The sequence below is a fragment of the Hordeum vulgare genome, chromosome 2H, assembly GCF_904849725.1.
Source record: "Hordeum vulgare subsp. vulgare chromosome 2H, MorexV3_pseudomolecules_assembly, whole genome shotgun sequence".
NCBI lineage: Eukaryota > Viridiplantae > Streptophyta > Magnoliopsida > Poales > Poaceae > Hordeum > Hordeum vulgare.
The window spans coordinates 631,869,139-631,886,864 of record NC_058519.1 but is presented as its reverse complement, the minus strand read 5'-3'; positions in this window follow the sequence as shown (position 1 = coordinate 631,886,864).

Below are 17,726 nucleotides of genomic sequence, written 5' to 3'. Positions count from 1 at the left end.
AAGTTTTACGCACACTTTTAAAACAAGATTCGAACGATGTCGCGGGCGCGTTCGTGTGTGAACGGGCTCAGAACGAACAACGACGAGAACCGGCAACTAACAACGGTTGCAAGTTTTGAAAACTGACGGCAACGGAGATGCCGATGCAATGCAGATGATGCGAATGATGCGATGATGATGCGACAAAATAAAATAGACACACGACGAAAACGGAATAGAAGGGGAATCTTCTGGAACGTCGGCATCGGGCTGTCACACTCAGTTACTTCCACATACTTCAAGAATATAGGAGGTTTTGGTGTCATCACCAAATAGGGCCAGGGATAAAGAACATTTCAAATCTAGTGTTGTTATATTGTACTCCCTCTGTAAACTAATATAAGAGTGTTTAGATCACTACCATAATGATCAAAACGCTCTTATATTAATTTACGAAGGGAGTACTTCTAGAATTTTGAATATCATATAATTAGTTAACCACACAATAGTATTGTGCCATACAATCTACAATAGAAAGTACTTATTGTTAACTAAATTTAATATTTTTCCTCTGATTTATGTCAACAAGGAGTTTAAAGATGTTGGTACATAATTGTTCGTTTTGTTCTTTGGTGATAGACCTCAACAAGGAGTTTCCAATATATTTGTGTTTGATCGAGATACAAACATAATTTTTATTGTGTAATTTCAGCAGCCTCACATGGGACTATTCGCGTTTCATCTTCCATATGGAGGGACTATAATAGCATTTATTAAGATTTTGTAATTCCTTTTGCAAGTTCTTTCATTTCGATCCCATGATAACTTTGATTTTCTATAACAAAAAGGAACTAAAGTATTCTTGAAGAGCTGGAAAAATCTAAATGGATATGTAGCTCTTACTACAGTTGTAAGTTGTGATCCTAAATTTAAACATGATGGTGCTGAACTTATTAATTAATTTTGGGCAGTGTATGTTGATATGGCACTTGGGAAAACTTGAGAGTTGGTATGCAGTCGCAAAAACTAAAATATTCATAGTAATGCAGAAAAAAAGATTGCATGGCCTTCAACCTTTATACATGACTAATATCCTACCTCTATCACCACTTCCAACATGTCAATACATTTTGTGTTAACAGTTCATTTTTTGTTTCTAGATTCAAAAGATAAATGGATGATTATATGAATATGTGGCAAGTATACTTCAATGATGACGATGATGTTCTTGTTCATGATGGTGATGATGTTCCTGTTCATGATGATGATGATGATGGATCCTCTTAGTTTTAGTGAATTTGTAGGGATGATGTTCCTCGATTAATTTTAGTTAAGTTGTTGGGATGTAGATGGATGCTTTCTGTGTAAGTTTTGTTGTCAAGAAAATAAGTACATTATGCGTCACATATGGAATGTTCCTGCTGTAGTACCCACTATTGTAATCCAACAATTTTATCTCATATATAATTTTTTTTTTCTCATGAGAATATATTATCTTGTTTTTCATTCACTTGAATTACATAATTATAAATATCATGTGGAACATTTTGCGAGCAATTATAAGTAAAAGATAGCATTATTGGCATTTTATATGTACGAAGATGTGAAGCGTTGCAAATTCTTCGTTGCCAAGCAATGAGATTTCGATTCCTGTACATAAAACACCAACATATACAAGTGTTGCACAAGTCTATTTTATGTGTTGCACTCTTGCAACGGTTCCTTTTACCAACGACCATATAAGCGTTGTGACTTGTGCTAGCAACACTGGATAAGGCTACGCATTGGAAACCATTGGTAAAGACACTAACAACGCATATATAGACTTGTAGATACGGAAAAAAGCGTTGTTATAGCGGGGTTCCGGTTGTAGTGCATGTCAAAACATTGTTTCCTCGACAGTTTCCTAGAGGAAAGGTTGTATGCGATACAACCAGAAGGTTTTGTCGATCCTAAGGATGCTGACAAGTATGCAAGCTCCAGCGATCCTTCTATGGACTGGTGGAAGCATGTCGGAGTTGGAATATACGCTTTGATCAGATGATCAAAGCTTTTGGGTTTGTACAAGGTTTATGAGAAACTTGTCTTTTCAAAGAAGTGAGTGGGAGCACTATAGAATTTCTGATAAGTATATGTGGTTGACATATTGTTGATCTGAAGTAATGTAGAATTTCTGTTAAGCATAGAAGGTTGTTTGAAAGGAGTTTTTCAAAGGAAAACCTGGATAGAGCTACTTAAACATTGAGCATCAAGATCTATAGAGATAGATCAAAAAGCTTAATAGAACTTTAAAAAAGTTCATGCCTTGACAAGTTTTTGAAGGAGTTCTTGGTTGTGTTGTGAAGTATGAATTTGAGTAAGACTCAAAACCCGACCACGGCAGAAGAAAGAGAAAGGACGAAGGTCATTCCCTATGCCTTAGCCATAGGCTCTAAAGTATGCCATGCTGTATGCCGCACCTGATGTGCGCCTTGCCATGTGTCTTTCAAGGGGTACAAAGAGTGATCCAGGATTGGACCATTGAAGAGCAGTCAAAGTTATACTTATTAACTAATGGACTAAGGAATTTTTCTCGATTATGGAGATGGTTAAAGAGTTCGTCGTAAAGGGTTACGTCGATGCAAGCTTTGACACTAATCCAAATAACTCTCTGTAGTAAAACATATTCGTATAGTAGAGTAGGCATTTGGAATATTTCCGAATAGCACGTAGTAGCAGCATCTACAGGATAACATAGAGATTTGTAAAGCACATACAGATCTGAAAGGTTCAGAATCGTTTACTAAAACCTCTCTCACAAGCAAGACGTGATCTAACCCCAGAACAGTATGGGTGTTGGATTCGTTAAAATCACATAGTAATGTGAACTAGATTATTGACTCTAGTGCAAGTGGGAGACTGTTGGAAATATGCCCTAGGGGCAATAATAAATTAGTTGTTATTACATTTCCTTGTTCATAATAATTGTTTATTATCCATGCAAGAATTGTATTGATTGGAATGTCAAATATATGTGTGGATACATAGTCAACACACTATCCCTAGTGAGCCTCTAGTTGACTAGTTTGTTGACCAAAGATGGTCAAGATTTCCTGGCCATAGGCAAGTGTTATCACTTGATAACGGGATCACATCATTGGGAGAATGATGTGATGGACAAGACCCAAACTATGAACATAGCATGTGATCATGTCATTTTGTTGCTATTGTTTTCCGCGTGTCAAGTATTCATTCCTATGACCATCAGATCATGTAACTCACTGACACCGGAGGAATAGCTTGTGTGTATCAAACGTCACAATGTTACTGGGTGACTATAAAGGTGCCCTACAGGTATCTCCGAAGGTTTTCGTTGAGTTAGCATGGATCAAGACTGGGATTTGTCACTCCGTGTGACAGAGAGGTATCTCGGGGCCCACTCGGTAATACAACATCACATATAAGCCTTGCAAGCAATTTGACTCAAGTGTAAGTCACGAGATCTTGTATTATGGAACGAGTAAAGAGACTTGCCGGTAACGAGATTGAAATAGGTATAGGGATACCAACGATCAAATCTCGGGCAAGTAACATACCGAAGGACAAAGGGAATGTTATACGGAATAATATGAATCCTTGGCACAGAGGTTCAACCGTTAAGATCTTTGTAGAATATGTAGGATCCAATATGGACAACCAGGTCCCGCTATTGGATATTGACCGAGGAGTGTCTCGGGTCATGTCTACATAGTTCTCGAACCCGCAGGTTCTGCACACTTAAGGTTCGATGATGTTTTAGTATAGTTGAGTTATATGTGTTGGTGACTGTTGGGGATATTACATGCGGTATGAACCGCCTATTGGGTCGGGTCAGGAAAGCGGCGATTCATACATACATGACCAATGTAAGCATCGGTTTAGGCCTAAGGCGTCTTGAGAGATCTCTGTCAGAAGGCCGCCAAAGCCCATGAGTCGGATGGCAGTTCAAGATTAGCGAAGAAGATAAGTCGCCAAGGAGTTTCCTTGGCTTGATGAACACGACGACTTAGAGATAAGGAAGGCCACCATTTGTAACATGGCCATGACTTTGTAAACCCTAGGGCCTCGACCTGTATATAAAGGCGAGTCTCTGGGCAGATTGATCAAGTTAGAAATCATCGAGATCTAGGTCAGACGAGTTACACCCTCTTTGTAATCGAATCCACCATCAATATACACAAAGCAGAACATAGACTTTTACCTCCACACGAGGGGCCGAACCTGGGTAAATCTGAGTCTCGTTTCCGCTCACCCCCTTTGAGTCGCCACCAAGGTGCGATGGCTCCTTCTCTAAGTCCTTTCACGAGGACATCTGCCGTGACAAAACCACGACAGTTGGCGCCCGCCGTGGGGCTTGTGGACGGTGGAGTTGTGTTCTCAAAGGGAGCTCTTCCAGGGTTAGGAAGCTATGCGGTCAACATCATGACACAGAGCCGCCGTGTAAAACAATACATCGACAACTCGCAGTGGGGACCTGAGGCCGATTCAATCGAATCTGGATACAGGGTCCCCTTCACCAAGATCCACGTTTTCATTGACAAGATTGGGGCACCCGTACCTGAGCCGGACAGTTTCACCGACATCGTCGTGCCGGTCCGGTAAGCCCATCCCACCAAACATCAGGTCAGGGGACGCCGCGTTTTCGTTGGTTTTACGCACGGAACCGACTGATACATCTCCAACGTATCTATAATTTTTAATGGTTCCATGCTATTATCGTGTCAACTTTGAATGTTTTGTATACATGAATATGCTATTTTATATCTTTTCTGGGACTAACCTATTAACTCAGTGCCAAGTGCCAGTTTCTATTTTTTCCGTGTTTTTGACCTTTTTCAGAGAAGAATAATAAACGGAGTCCAAACGGAATAAAACCCGCGGAATGATTTTTTCCATAACAGAAGATACGCAGGGGACTTGAGAACCAAGGCAAAGGACCCCGGGGGAGGTCACAAGCCCCCTAGCTGCAGCCCTGGGGCCACGCCTAGCAGGCTTGTGGGCCCCTCGTGGCTCCTTTGCCCTACTTCTTCCGCCTATAAATTCTGTAAAAATCCAAAACCACCAGAGCGAGCGATGAAAATACTTTGCCGCCGCCGCAAGCTTCTTTCTCCGCAAGATCCCATCTGGGGACCGTTCTGGTGCCCTGCCGGAGGGGGATTCAGACACGGAGGGCTTCTTCATCAACACCATTGCCTCTCTGATGATGCGTGAGTAGTTCACCACAGACCTTCGGGTCCATAGCTAGTAGCTAGATGGCTTCTTCTCTCTCTTGGATCTTCAATACAAAGTTCTCCATGATCTTCATAGAGATCTATACGATGTAACCTTCTTTTGCAGTGTGTTTGTCTAGATCCGATGATTTGTAGATTTATGATCAAATTATCTATGAATATTATTTGAGTTTCCTCTGATCTCTTATATGCATGATTTCGTATCCTTGTAATTCTCTTCGAGTTGTGGGTTTCGTTTGGCCAGCTTGATCTATAATTCTTGCAATGGGAGAAGTGCTTGGTTTTGGGTTCATACCGTGCGGTGTCCTCACCTAGTGACAGAAGGGGTAGCGAGGCATGCATCATGTTGTTGCCATCAAGGGTAAAATGATGGGGTTTATATCTATTGCATGAATTTATCCCTCTACATCATGTCATCTTGCTTAAGGTGTTACTCTGTTTGTTATGAACTCAATACAGTAGATGCATGTTGGATAACGGTCGATGTGTGGATTAATAGTAGTATATGCAGACAGTATCGGTCTACTTGTCTCGTACGTGATGCCTATATGTATGATCATTGCCTTAGATATCATCATGACTTTGTGCGATTCTATCAATTGCTCGACAGTAATTTGTTCACCCACCGTAATACTTGCTATCATGAGAGAAGCTCTAGTGAACACTATGGCCCCCGGGTCTACTTCACATCATATTTTTAGATCTACACTTTTACTTTGTTGCACTTTCCACCTTCAGATCTCACCTTGCAAATAATCGTGAAGGGATTGATAACCCCTTTATAGCGTTGGGTGCAAGTTTGTTTGTTTTTGCGCAGGTACATTGGTGCCTCATCTTGATACTCCTACTGGAATTATACCTTGGTTCTCAAACTCAGAGAAATACTTACTGCTACTATGTTGCATCACCCTTTCCTCTTCAAGGGAAAAACCAACGCAAGCTCAAGAGGTACCACCGACCTACCGGTCGGGCTGGTAATCCAGGAGATCACCCCCGTCAACTCGGACGACGAGTCATCCATGGGCGACACAGATTCAATCTACCCTCTCCACGAGGGACAACTCAGTGGGTTACCGCAGGCAGTAACCTCTGAGGACTTTGCGAGGCCACACCGACAAGTCGCCATCTATATGGCAGGGGCAGCGCTGCCCCAACCAAACCCGGCGGGCAACAATGGTGCTGGCACATCGGGGAAGACTCCAGCTCAAGCCATGGCTGACCTGGCAGCAGAGGCAGCCAAGCTCATGGCAATCACTCTAACGGCAGAGAACCACGAAACAGTCAACGCCGAACTGACCAAGCTAAGGGAGGAGATGGCCAAAATTCAGTGGGACGTAGAAGCGGAAGCCTCCACGATGGCGACACACCTAGCCCAGATCACCGTGGAGACAGAGCGTTTGAATACTGAAGGCTGGAGGCTTGAGCAACAGCAGCGTGCCTCCGATGTGATCCATTAGAGGAGACATCACGGCCGCCTTACGGACGATTTAAACCCAACTCGCCACTTAGACAGCCCGCACATCCCCGGGATGGAACCCGACCGACCTTGGCAGGACGCCCCATGAGGCGACCCGGCTCGGCCACCACTTAACCCGCAGCTGCTTCAGCCAACGGAGGCTCGTGCACCACGTTTTCAAATGCCACGGGGTCACTTCTCGATCCCCGTGGATAACGTGCCGGCGGCAACCCGCCACCTGGAATCTCTCCCAATTCACCGAAACTCCCCGGCTGAGGTGGAGGCAAGAAACGCCATCGAGATGCCAAAAATGGCGGTGGTGCAACATGCGCATTATTCACATAGCCGCGAGCGGCTACACACCACGCCCCAGGCAGGACACACCAGGAGTCACCATGATGACCTGCCTCGGGTAACAAGTTAGCAAAGGCGGTTGCCGCAGACCAATCCACTCGGGATGATCGATACGCGGGCTCAAGATTTTGTGGATGCGGCACGAGCCGCCCGCTTGATGGAAACAGCAGCTGCGGCGGGTCAGGGCTATCCGGCTTACACCCTGCCTCCTCCCACGATAACGAAAACAGCGGTAGGCACGTCAGGGTGCCCTGTCTAACGCTCGCCCTTCACAATGAGCGTATGCCGAAAGATTTCAAAGGACCACGAAAGGTACCCAATTACACACCAGACCTCGAGCCAGGGTCGTGGATTGAAAGTTACGAGCTTGCAATGGACATGCTCGGCGTGAATGAGGCGGTCTGCGCTAAGTATTTCACCATGATGCTCTAGGGGACAGCGAGCACGTGGCTGAAAAACCTGCCGCCCAATTCCATCAACACCTGGGCCGAGTTGAAGGAACGCTTCGTCAAAAATTTCCGAGGAACTTGTAAACGCCCGATGACCATCATTCACCTACAACACTGTGTCCAACGCCCGGATGAGTTGTCCCATCATTGGACGCGGCGGATTGCAGAAGTCATCCATTCATCAGATGGCATCTCGGCGGCTCAGGCAGTGCTAATTATGGAGAAAAATTGTGATTACGAGCATTTAGTGCCGAAGCTTGGGCAACTCAAGCTTAAGGTGCAAGACATGAGCGAGTTGATGGACACCCTGACCAGGTACGCTGAATGAGACGACACTAAAGATCCTAGGGAAGATGACGACAAAGCTAGCACCGCCGAGAGAGGCGAGTCGTGATACGTCTCAAATGTATCTATAATTTTTTATGGTTTCATGGTGTTATCTTGTCAACTTTGGATGTTTTATATATCTTTTAGATCATTTTTGGGACTAACTTATTAATTCAGTGCCAAGTGCCAGTTCCTGTTTTTTCTGTGTTTTTGACTCTTTTCACATCTGATTTTGGAACGGAGTCCAAACGGAATAAAATCCCCGAAATGAATTTTTCTGGAACAGAAGAAGATCGGGGGACTTGAGGGCCAAGGCAGGAGGCCCACAGGGAGCCCAAAAGCCCTATAGCCGCGACCAGGGGGGCCCGCGGCTACCAGGCTTGTGGCCCCCTGGAGCTCCCCTGCCCTAGATCTTTGGCCTATATATTCCCTTAAATCCCAGAAAAAATAGGCGCGTCCACAAAACCACTTTTCCGCTGCCGCAAGCTTCCGTTTCCGCGAGATCTCATCTGGAGACCCTTCCCGGTGCCCTGCCGAAGGGGACTTTGGAGCTGGAGGGGCTTCTAAATCAACATCATTGCCTCTCCAATGACTCGTGAGTAGTCTACTTCAGACCTACGGGTCCGTAGTTAGTAGCTAGATGGCTTCTTCTCTCTCTTGGATCTTTAATACAAAGTTCTCCATGATCTTCATGGAGATCTATCCGATGTAATCCTCTTTGGCGGTGTGTTTGTCGAGATCCGATGAATTGTGGATTTGTGATCAGATTATCTATGAATTATATTTGAGTCTTTGCTGATTTCTTATATGCATGATTTGATATCCTTGTAAGTCTCTCCGAGTCTTGGGTTTTGTTTGGCCAACTAGATCTATGATTCTTGCAATGGGAGAAGTGCTTGGTTTTGGGTTCAAACCGTGCGGTGACCTTTCCCAGTGACAGAAGGGGCAGCAGGGCACGCATCATGTTGTTGCCATCAAGGGTAACAAGATGGGCTTTCATCATAAAGTTGAGATTGTCCATCTACATCATGTCATCTTGCTTAAGGCGTTACTCAGTTCTTGTGAACTCAATACACTAGATGCATGCTGGATAGCGGTCGACGCGTGGAGTAATAGTAGTAGATGCAGAAAGTATCGGTCTACTTGTTTTGGACGTGATGCCTATATGTATGATCATTGCCATAGATAACGTCATGACTTTGCGCGGTTCTATGAATTGCTCGACAGTAATTCGTTCACCCACCGTCTACTTGCTTTCATGAGAGAAACCACTAGTGAACACTACGGCCCCCGGGTCTACTCACAATTATGATCTCAGGTTTTACTTTTACTTTGCTTTGTTTACTTTTTGCTTTCGGTTCTCACTTTGCAAACAATCTATAAGGGATTGACAACCCCTTCATAGCGTTGGGTGCAAGCTCTTTGTGTTTGTGCAGGTACTTGTGACTTCACGCGATCCTCCTACAGGATTGATACCTTGGTTCTCAAAGTGAGGGAAATACTTACCGCCGCTGTGCTACATTACCCTTTCCTCTTCCAGGGAACACCAACGCAAGGCTCCAAGGCCGCGGGGGAATCCTTTGCATACGTGCCAAGGAAATCCCTATAGGCGTAGCCAGCAGCAAGTCATCAAAAGGCCACTCCGAGTTCTAAGGGCGGAGCAACCACAACCACGCGGGACAAAGTAAAAGGAGACAGCAGTAAGGTGTCATGGATTTCGTCGCAAACACTAACGCTGGCAATGGGAACCAGCGCCAGAAGAAAAGGAGCTTCAGCGGGAAGAAACCACGCAACTATCACGAGATGCTCAAAGGCCTCTGCCCGCAGCACGCCACCGCCGAAGGACCATCTACCCACTCTTGGGAGGATTATTATGTGATGCAGGAATTCCTAGCTGAGGCGCTCAAAAAAGGTCAAGGACGTATCCAAGGTGGACATCAGGAATAGTTCGCCATGCCCGGGTCACACCGAAGCCCGTTCGCTGGGTTCCCTAACCCGGGCCCGCAGGGCGGATCACAGTCTAATGCCGGGCAGTACCAGGTTCACAATAATCAGCGGTACAATACGCAGGGCGTGTTTCAGCAACCACCACCGCAAGTTGATCCCCAGCGGCAGGATGACAATGGCGGCTTTCAGAATAATCCTAAGTTGTTGAACAGTGGGCAATATCACGTGTTCACCACCAACACTTGCAAACGGGACCGAAAGGTGAAACACAGAGCTTTTAGCATGGTTGAGCCGGCGCTCCCTAGGTACCTCAATTGGTCTGAATAGCCCATTATCTGGAGTAGGGAGGATCACCCGCCCTTGGTTGATAATCCCAGGGACTTGACTTTGGTAGTGGCTCCCCAGGTCGGAGGTTACACCCTTTCCAAAGTCCTTATGGATGGCGGCGACAGCATTAACATCTTATATTTCAATACCTTTCGGCAGATGAATTTCTCACAAAGAGACTTGATGCCATCTTCTATGGTCTCTCACGGCATTGTTCTGGGTAAGTCGGCTTACCTCATTGGGCGAATCAAGCTTAATGTTGCTTTTGGCACGGAGTCCAATTACAGGAGCGAATCCCTCATGTTTGAGGTGGTCAAGATCAAGAGCCCTTACCACGCGTTGTTCGGAAGGCCGGCTTACGCTCGGTTCATGGCCAGCCCATGTTACGTCTACCTCAAGCTCAAAATGTTTGGCCCTAAGAGGACCATCACAATTAACGGGGGCAGAAAGATAGCTCAAGAATGTGAGGACGGAGACGTAGCTTATGCCGAGTCGGCTTGCGCGACCGAGGAGCTCAAGTTTCACCAAGCCGATGTTGACCCGGTAGATATGACACCGTTCAAGAGACCCACAATCGATTCAGAGCCGCCCCTGAAGTTTAAACCGACAGATGATACGAAGGTGGTAGGTTTCACGCCTAGCGGCTCATCAAAGCAGTTCACCATCGGGACGGGTCTAGATCCCAAATAGGAAAGCGCGCTCATCGAATTCATCTGTGAGAATCAGGACATATTCTCATGGAAACCTTCAGACATGCCAAGTGTGCTGAGAAAATTTTCTGAGCACCATCTTAATATTGATCCTAAAATAAAGCCGGTTTGGCAGTACCTTCGCCGGTTTAATGAAGAACGGCGTAAGGCAATTGGGGAGGAAGTCGCCCGGCTTTTGGCCACTGGGTTCATCATTGAGGTTTGCCATCCTGAATGGTTGGCTAACCCGGTCTTGGTGCTCAAGAAGAATGGCACTTTCTGCATGTGCATCGACTACACCAACTTCAACAGGGCTTGCCCAAAGGACCCTTTTTCCCTCCCTCGTATTGATCAAATCATTGACTCTACGGCGGGTTGCGAGCGATTGTGTTTTCTCGATACTTACTCAGGATACCACCAGATCAAGATGGTTGTGGCGGATCAGGAGAAAACGTCATACATAACCCCCTTAGGAGCCTTTTCTACGTGTCCATGCCGTTCGGGCTCAAGAGCGTGGGGGCGACTTATCAACGTTGCATCCAGAATTGCCTGTACAGCCAGATCATGCGCAATGTTCACGCCTACGTTGATGATATCGTGGTCACATCCCAGAAGAAAGAATCACTTTTGGAGGACCTTCATGTCAGTTGTGCTTCCCAGGCAACAGCGACAGGAATAGTCGTGTCGACAGCACCAGGAATCCTTCTGCTACGGCTATGGAGCCTTGCATTGGTGTTCCCTCGAAGCGGAAAGGGTGATGTAGCACAGCGGTGGTAAGTATTTCCCTCAGTTTGAGAACCAAGGTATCAATCCAGTGGAGGAGTATCACAAGATCCTGCACAAACACAAAAAGCTTGCTCCCAACGCTATGAAGGGGTTGTCAATCCCTTATAGATTGTTCGCCAAGTGAGAACTGAAAGCAACAAAGTAACAAAGCAAAGTAAAAGCGGGGGTGTAAATGATGGATGTGAATAGACCCGAGGGCCATAGTGTTTACTAGTGGCTTCTCTCATGAAAGCAAGTAGACGGTGGGTGAACAAATTACCGTCGAGCAATTGGTAGAACCGCGCAAAGTCGTGACAGTATCTATGGCAATGATTATATCTATAGGCATCACGTCCAAAACAAGTAGACCGATACTTTCGGCATCTACTACTATTACTCCACACGTCGACCACTATCCAGCATGCATCTAGTGTATTAAGTCCAAAAGAACAGAGTAACGCCTTAAGAAAGATGACATGATGCAGATGGCCAATCTCATATCAACGATAGAGCCCATCTTGTTACCCTTGATGGCAACTACTTAATGTGTGCCTTGCTGCCCCTACTGTCACTGGGAAATGTCACCACATGGTAGAACCCAAAACCAAGCACTTCTCCCATTGCAAGAATCATAGATCTAGTTGGCCAAACAAAACCCAAGACTCAGAGAGACTTACAATGATACCAAATCATGCATATAAGAAATCAGCAAAGACTCAAATATATATCATAGATAATCTGATCACAAATCCACAATTCATCGGATCTCGACAAACACACCGCCAAAGAAGATTACATCGGATAGATCTCCATGAAGATCATGGAGAACTTTGTATTGAAGATCCAAGAGAGAGAAGAAGCCATCTAGATACTAACTACGGACCCGTAGGTCTGAAGTGAACTACTCACGAGTCGTTGGAGGGGCGATGACGATGATGAAGAAGCCCTCCAACTCCAAAGTCCCCTCCGGCAGGGCGCCGGGAAGGGTCTCCAGATGAGATCTCGCGGAAACGGAAGCTTGCGGCGGCGGAAAAGTATTTTTGAGGCTCCCCTGATTTTTTGTTGTATTTTAGGGAATATATAGGCCAAAGAACTAGGTCAGGGGGCGGCCAGGGAGGCCAAAAGCCCTGCCACCGCCGCCTCCCCCCTGGTGGCGGAGTGGGGGCTTGTGGTCTCCCAGGAGCCCTCCTCGCTTGGCCCACAGGCCCCCTGATCTTCTTCCGTTCGGGAAAAATCATTTTGGGGATTTTATTCCGTTTGGACTTCGTTCCAAAATCAGATCTGAAAAGAGCCAAAAACACATAAATAACAGGAATTGGCACTTGGCACTGAATTAATAAGTTAGTCCCAAAAAAGATATAAAAGGTACATAAAACATCCAAAGATGACAAGATAACAGCGTGAAACCATCAAAAATTATAGATACATTTGAGATGTATCAGACCTTAGGGAGACTTTTGACAATTTGCACGTGTACGAGATGAAACTTAACCCTACCAAGTGTGTTTTTGGTGTTCCCGCAGGAAATTTATTGGGTTTCCTGGTGTCAGAACGAGGCATCGAAGCTAACCCGGATAAAATTGCAGCGACCACTTTGCTAGGCAAGCCGTCCAATACCAATCAAGTTCAGCACATGGCGGGTCGCATTGCGGCTTTAAGTCGGTTCATAAGTCACCTTGGGAAAAAGCCATCCCTCTTTATCAGCTGCTCAAGAAGACTGATCGCTTTGTTTGGACGGATGAAGCCAATGAAGCTTTCAAAGCCTTGAAGCAACAAATAGCTAAGCCGCCCGTATTGGTGCTCCAACTGACAAAGAGCCTATGCTCCTATACATCGCGAGCAATTCTAACACTACTAGGAAAAGGCTTGCTAATGGCGCACCTATTTTTGCTACTAATGGCGCACTATAGGTGCGCCACTAGCATCACGCCATTAGATTTTTTTACTAATGGCGCACCACAAGTGCGCCATTAGTATCTGGTATACTAATGGCGCACCAGGTAGTGCGCCATTAGTATTGCTCATGGTGCGCCATTAGTATCTGGTATACTAATGGCGCACCAAGTAGTGCGCCATTAGTATAGATCCTGGTGCGCCATTAGTATAGATCCCGGTGGGCCATTAGTATAGATCCTGGTGCGCCATTAGTATAGCTTATGGTGCGCCATTAGTATGCCTCCCAGGGCCATATTTACCCATATGCTCTGGCTTACTAATGGCGCACTAGTGTTCTGAGTGATGCGCCACTAGTGTGCTGAGTGATGCGCCACTAGTATGAATATTAGGTATTTATTTTATTTTTTCTGATATTTGCACAGATTACAAAATATATTATTGCACAGAATATAGATAGCACAACATATAAACAACAGATTTATCGAATACAATAGAAGATTAGTCTCCGAATACAATTCATCATATTAGTCTCCGAATTTAAAATACCGAACAAAGTTAGAACATTACAAGTCTCGAGACCGCGAGTAGCGAGTTTGTCTTCACATTACAAGTCAATATCGACCATCTAAACTACCATCACATAGAAGAGAGTTGCGGTCATCACGATGAGCATAATCGCAATGAAACTGGTCTTCATCCGGTTCCTCCAACGCTCCCTCCTCTCTCCCGCTAGATAGCGCACGTATCTAACTTCCGCCTCCGCCCTTGTGGTGTACCCTTTGTAACTATTACCGCTGAACCGGTGAACCTGTCTCCGACACTCCTCCCAGTCGTCGTAGACTCCGGGAACCTTACCCTTGTACACGACATACGACGGCATCTCAATGTACTAGCCAAACAAAACGTTAGTAGCAATTCACAGAGACATACATGTTCATTAAAGTTTAATATTACAACTATAACAGCACGATTCATGGTCCTACTAATAAATAGCATCGATTATATATAAGTTGAACGACTGTCCAAACCAAAGAGACATACCAGTTCATTAAAGTTTAATATTGCAACATGAATTAGTAGCGATTCACGGGAACGTGGATGAAGCCGCCGTCTTTCGTGATGGTCATGAAATTGCGGTCCTTGTCAACCTGCATTTGTAGCATTGTATCTATCTCACTATTGGACAGCAGATATCTGAGGTAGAACTGCCCCGAGGTACGAAGGACATCTTGATGGATGATTTCCGCAAACTCCGACTGGATGCGAAAGAATTCTTGTCTGATCTCCGCATCCTGGATTGCCGACAAGCGTGTGGCCCAATCTTTGAGATTATTTGGTAGCCGAAGGTGATTACTATCCTGTATGATCGCCCGCATGTCATGGAGGGCGTAGTAGGCATCCTTCTGACTGCCAGGCGGCTGCTTGACGTAGGCGAACATCGTATTGTGGGTGAACACGTGCTTGCCGTGCCTGAGACTTGTCCTGCTGAAGGTGCCTCCAGATATGGCGTAGCCGGAAAGAGCTTCATCAAGAACTTTCTTGATATTTGTGTAGTCTTTTTTTGACTGATGGTCCGAGTCGAAATACGTGGCCGTGGAATATTTCAGCCTTAAGAGGATGAGTGTGCAACGTGTGTCACTGCACAAAACACGGAATGTTAGAAAAAAAAGGACGATCAAAATCTAAGAAATCATATGTTACGTGGCGATGATGGGATAACTTACCAGGGAAAGTAAGGCACGAGGAAGCTATCCTTTTCTGAGTTTGCCAGAATGACGCCTTCGAGGTATGAACTCGCGACTTGACGGTCCCCAGCGCTGCCCAAGATCTTGGCACGCATATAGAACGGGTCGACTATCACTAGGTCCGGGGTCTTGTCTCTAATGATCCGCATCTCCATACTCAGCGAAAATAGCCGAAGGAAGGTGTAGTGCAGTAGATGAAGGTTAAACATAGCGAAGATGTCAGCAAACCGCAGGACGATCATACCCCCGATGGCGCTATCGACAAAGCCCTTGCCCTCTGGCACCTTGGCCACGAAAACCGGGTATGCCACATTATTCTCGGAGAGACGCCGCTTCTCCAAACAAAGAACACTGTCATGCAGACTCCGCATAGCACCGGTTGTAGCATTGAGCAGATTAGTCAGTAGCATCAGCCTACCCGCCACATGCACCCTCCTCGAGATATCCTTAGGTGAAGGTGGCCCGTCCAGAGCACGGATCGTACTCAGTGCCGGCTGGCTCGCTCCCTTGTTAGTCTTTATTTTCCGTCCCTTCTTCTGCTGATGTAATGGGATCGAGTTCATCTGCGCAGAGACCACCTTCTTGAGTGTGTTGGGGCTGATAATATTTCGCACCTCGGCTATCTGAGGCTCGGTGAAGGCGGCAGCTGGAGGCGTCTCCTCAAAACTAAATGCCAGACAACGCCTGTTGCAATTGGGTTTCTCCGCGGTACCAGCTAGATCGCGGTCGTCTTTTGCAGGGTTGGGTTCTTGAGAAGAAGGCCCCAAGAATTCCTCACCGTACCCATATTCGGCAAAGTACTTATCGACCTTGGTAAATGTACCATCGTCATCGTCCGGAACCTGTGCCATATGCATGTTCGTATCCTGTGCCATATGCATGTCCGGTAGCGTTGTGGCGGTCTTGCCATGGCTTGGCGCCGGCACGACTGGCGGTGTTGTCTGTGGGGTGTTGTCCCCCGCCCCCAAACGGATCTGGCTCTTCGGCCAAAGCAAGGGCCAGCTTAAGCAGGCGCTGAGGGTCATCACATCATCTTTGTCGGCCCCAGCGGGGTGGAACGGAGGTAACAAGTTGTCACAGCCTGGCAGCACCCGGACCAGTTGAACCCTATACGTGGTGGGTGGCATTGGTTTACCGTGGAACATGGGGTTGCCCGGTTGAACGATTCTGCCCTTGGCGACATCGATCAACTCGCCGCCCATGAAGTGCAGGAGAGTGCATGGAACGTCGGCGTCGGCGCCCTGCGAAAACATGTAGGGCATCAGGGGATGCCCAGTCAAAGGCAAGGAGATGAAGTCATCGGCCGAGAGAGGCTTAGTAACCGTGATGGCGTCGAGCTCGGCTAATGTCGAGGCACCGCGAACGGCGGGCGTGCAAGTGACGGAGGGGCCGCTTGCTGCCGAGGTGCCGACCCGCGCCGGAGACACCAATGGTGCCGGCGCCGGAGACACCAATGGCGTCGCCTGCGCGTTGTGCGAGTTGTTGGCCGTGAAGCTGGGAATCGGGGGCGGCCCCTGTTGGCCGCCCGCAATCCACGCCTGCGGCCCCTCAATCAAGGTAGGCACAATGGCGGTGATCACCCCTCCCACTTGGTGTTGCACTAGCTCTTGGACCATCTCCGGAATCCGCGCCACTTTTGCCTTGAGTTCTTCAACCTCGCGCGACTGGCTTTCCAAGTTGGTATTTCTCTCCTTTCGCCCACCAGCGTTATAGTATGACAACCATTTCGTGGACAAGCCTTTGCCGGCCACACGACCAGCTGACGACGACTTACTGGACTTATCCTTGTTTTTCATTATGTTAAACGCCCTATTTAAATTGGTGTCCCAATGGGAGCTTTGAGACGACCCCGCGCTACTGCTTTCAGTGTCCTGCGGACAGAATGAACCATTTAGAAATTTGGCTTCATTAATTAGAATGCAACCATATGGAGCTAATTACGTGGGGTGTATTCCTTACCAGAAGACGCTCAAGCGCCCTGGTCTTCGCATCCGTGGTAAGATCCTTTGTTACCGGGTCCACCTTGTACCGGGCCCTGACATAGTTCCAGGTCTGCTGGTCACGTATTTCTCGAAGCGGGGTGGTAGGCCTTGCTCGGCACGCTCCGTGTCCTCCTTGTCCCATATAGGTTCCGCCACTCTGTAATCGCCGGGACCGAGTTGGTGGACCCCTAAGTTCAATTCCGCATTTCTTTCCCCCACTGACTTGATTCCGCGGTTGCCTTGCTCTCGCACTTGATCTTGAACTCCTTGTAGTCATCTTCGCTGATCGAATGATTTTTCGCCTTGATCTTCTCATAACTATCACATTTGTCAATCATTCTCTTCACCACGCTTCTCCAAGTAGACAGGTCCTTGCTCATCTTCGTGAGGGCGGCACTGTTCACTTTATTCCTTGAGAGGCGTGTGTTTGTGACGTCACCGTGGAACTTGTATCGTTCGTGCCGAGGCACCCTAGGTTGACTGATATATATGGGTATCTTCTAATAATATACCCTATCAAGAAAAGGGAAGGAGAATTCTAAGTTGGGCCTAATCACTTGG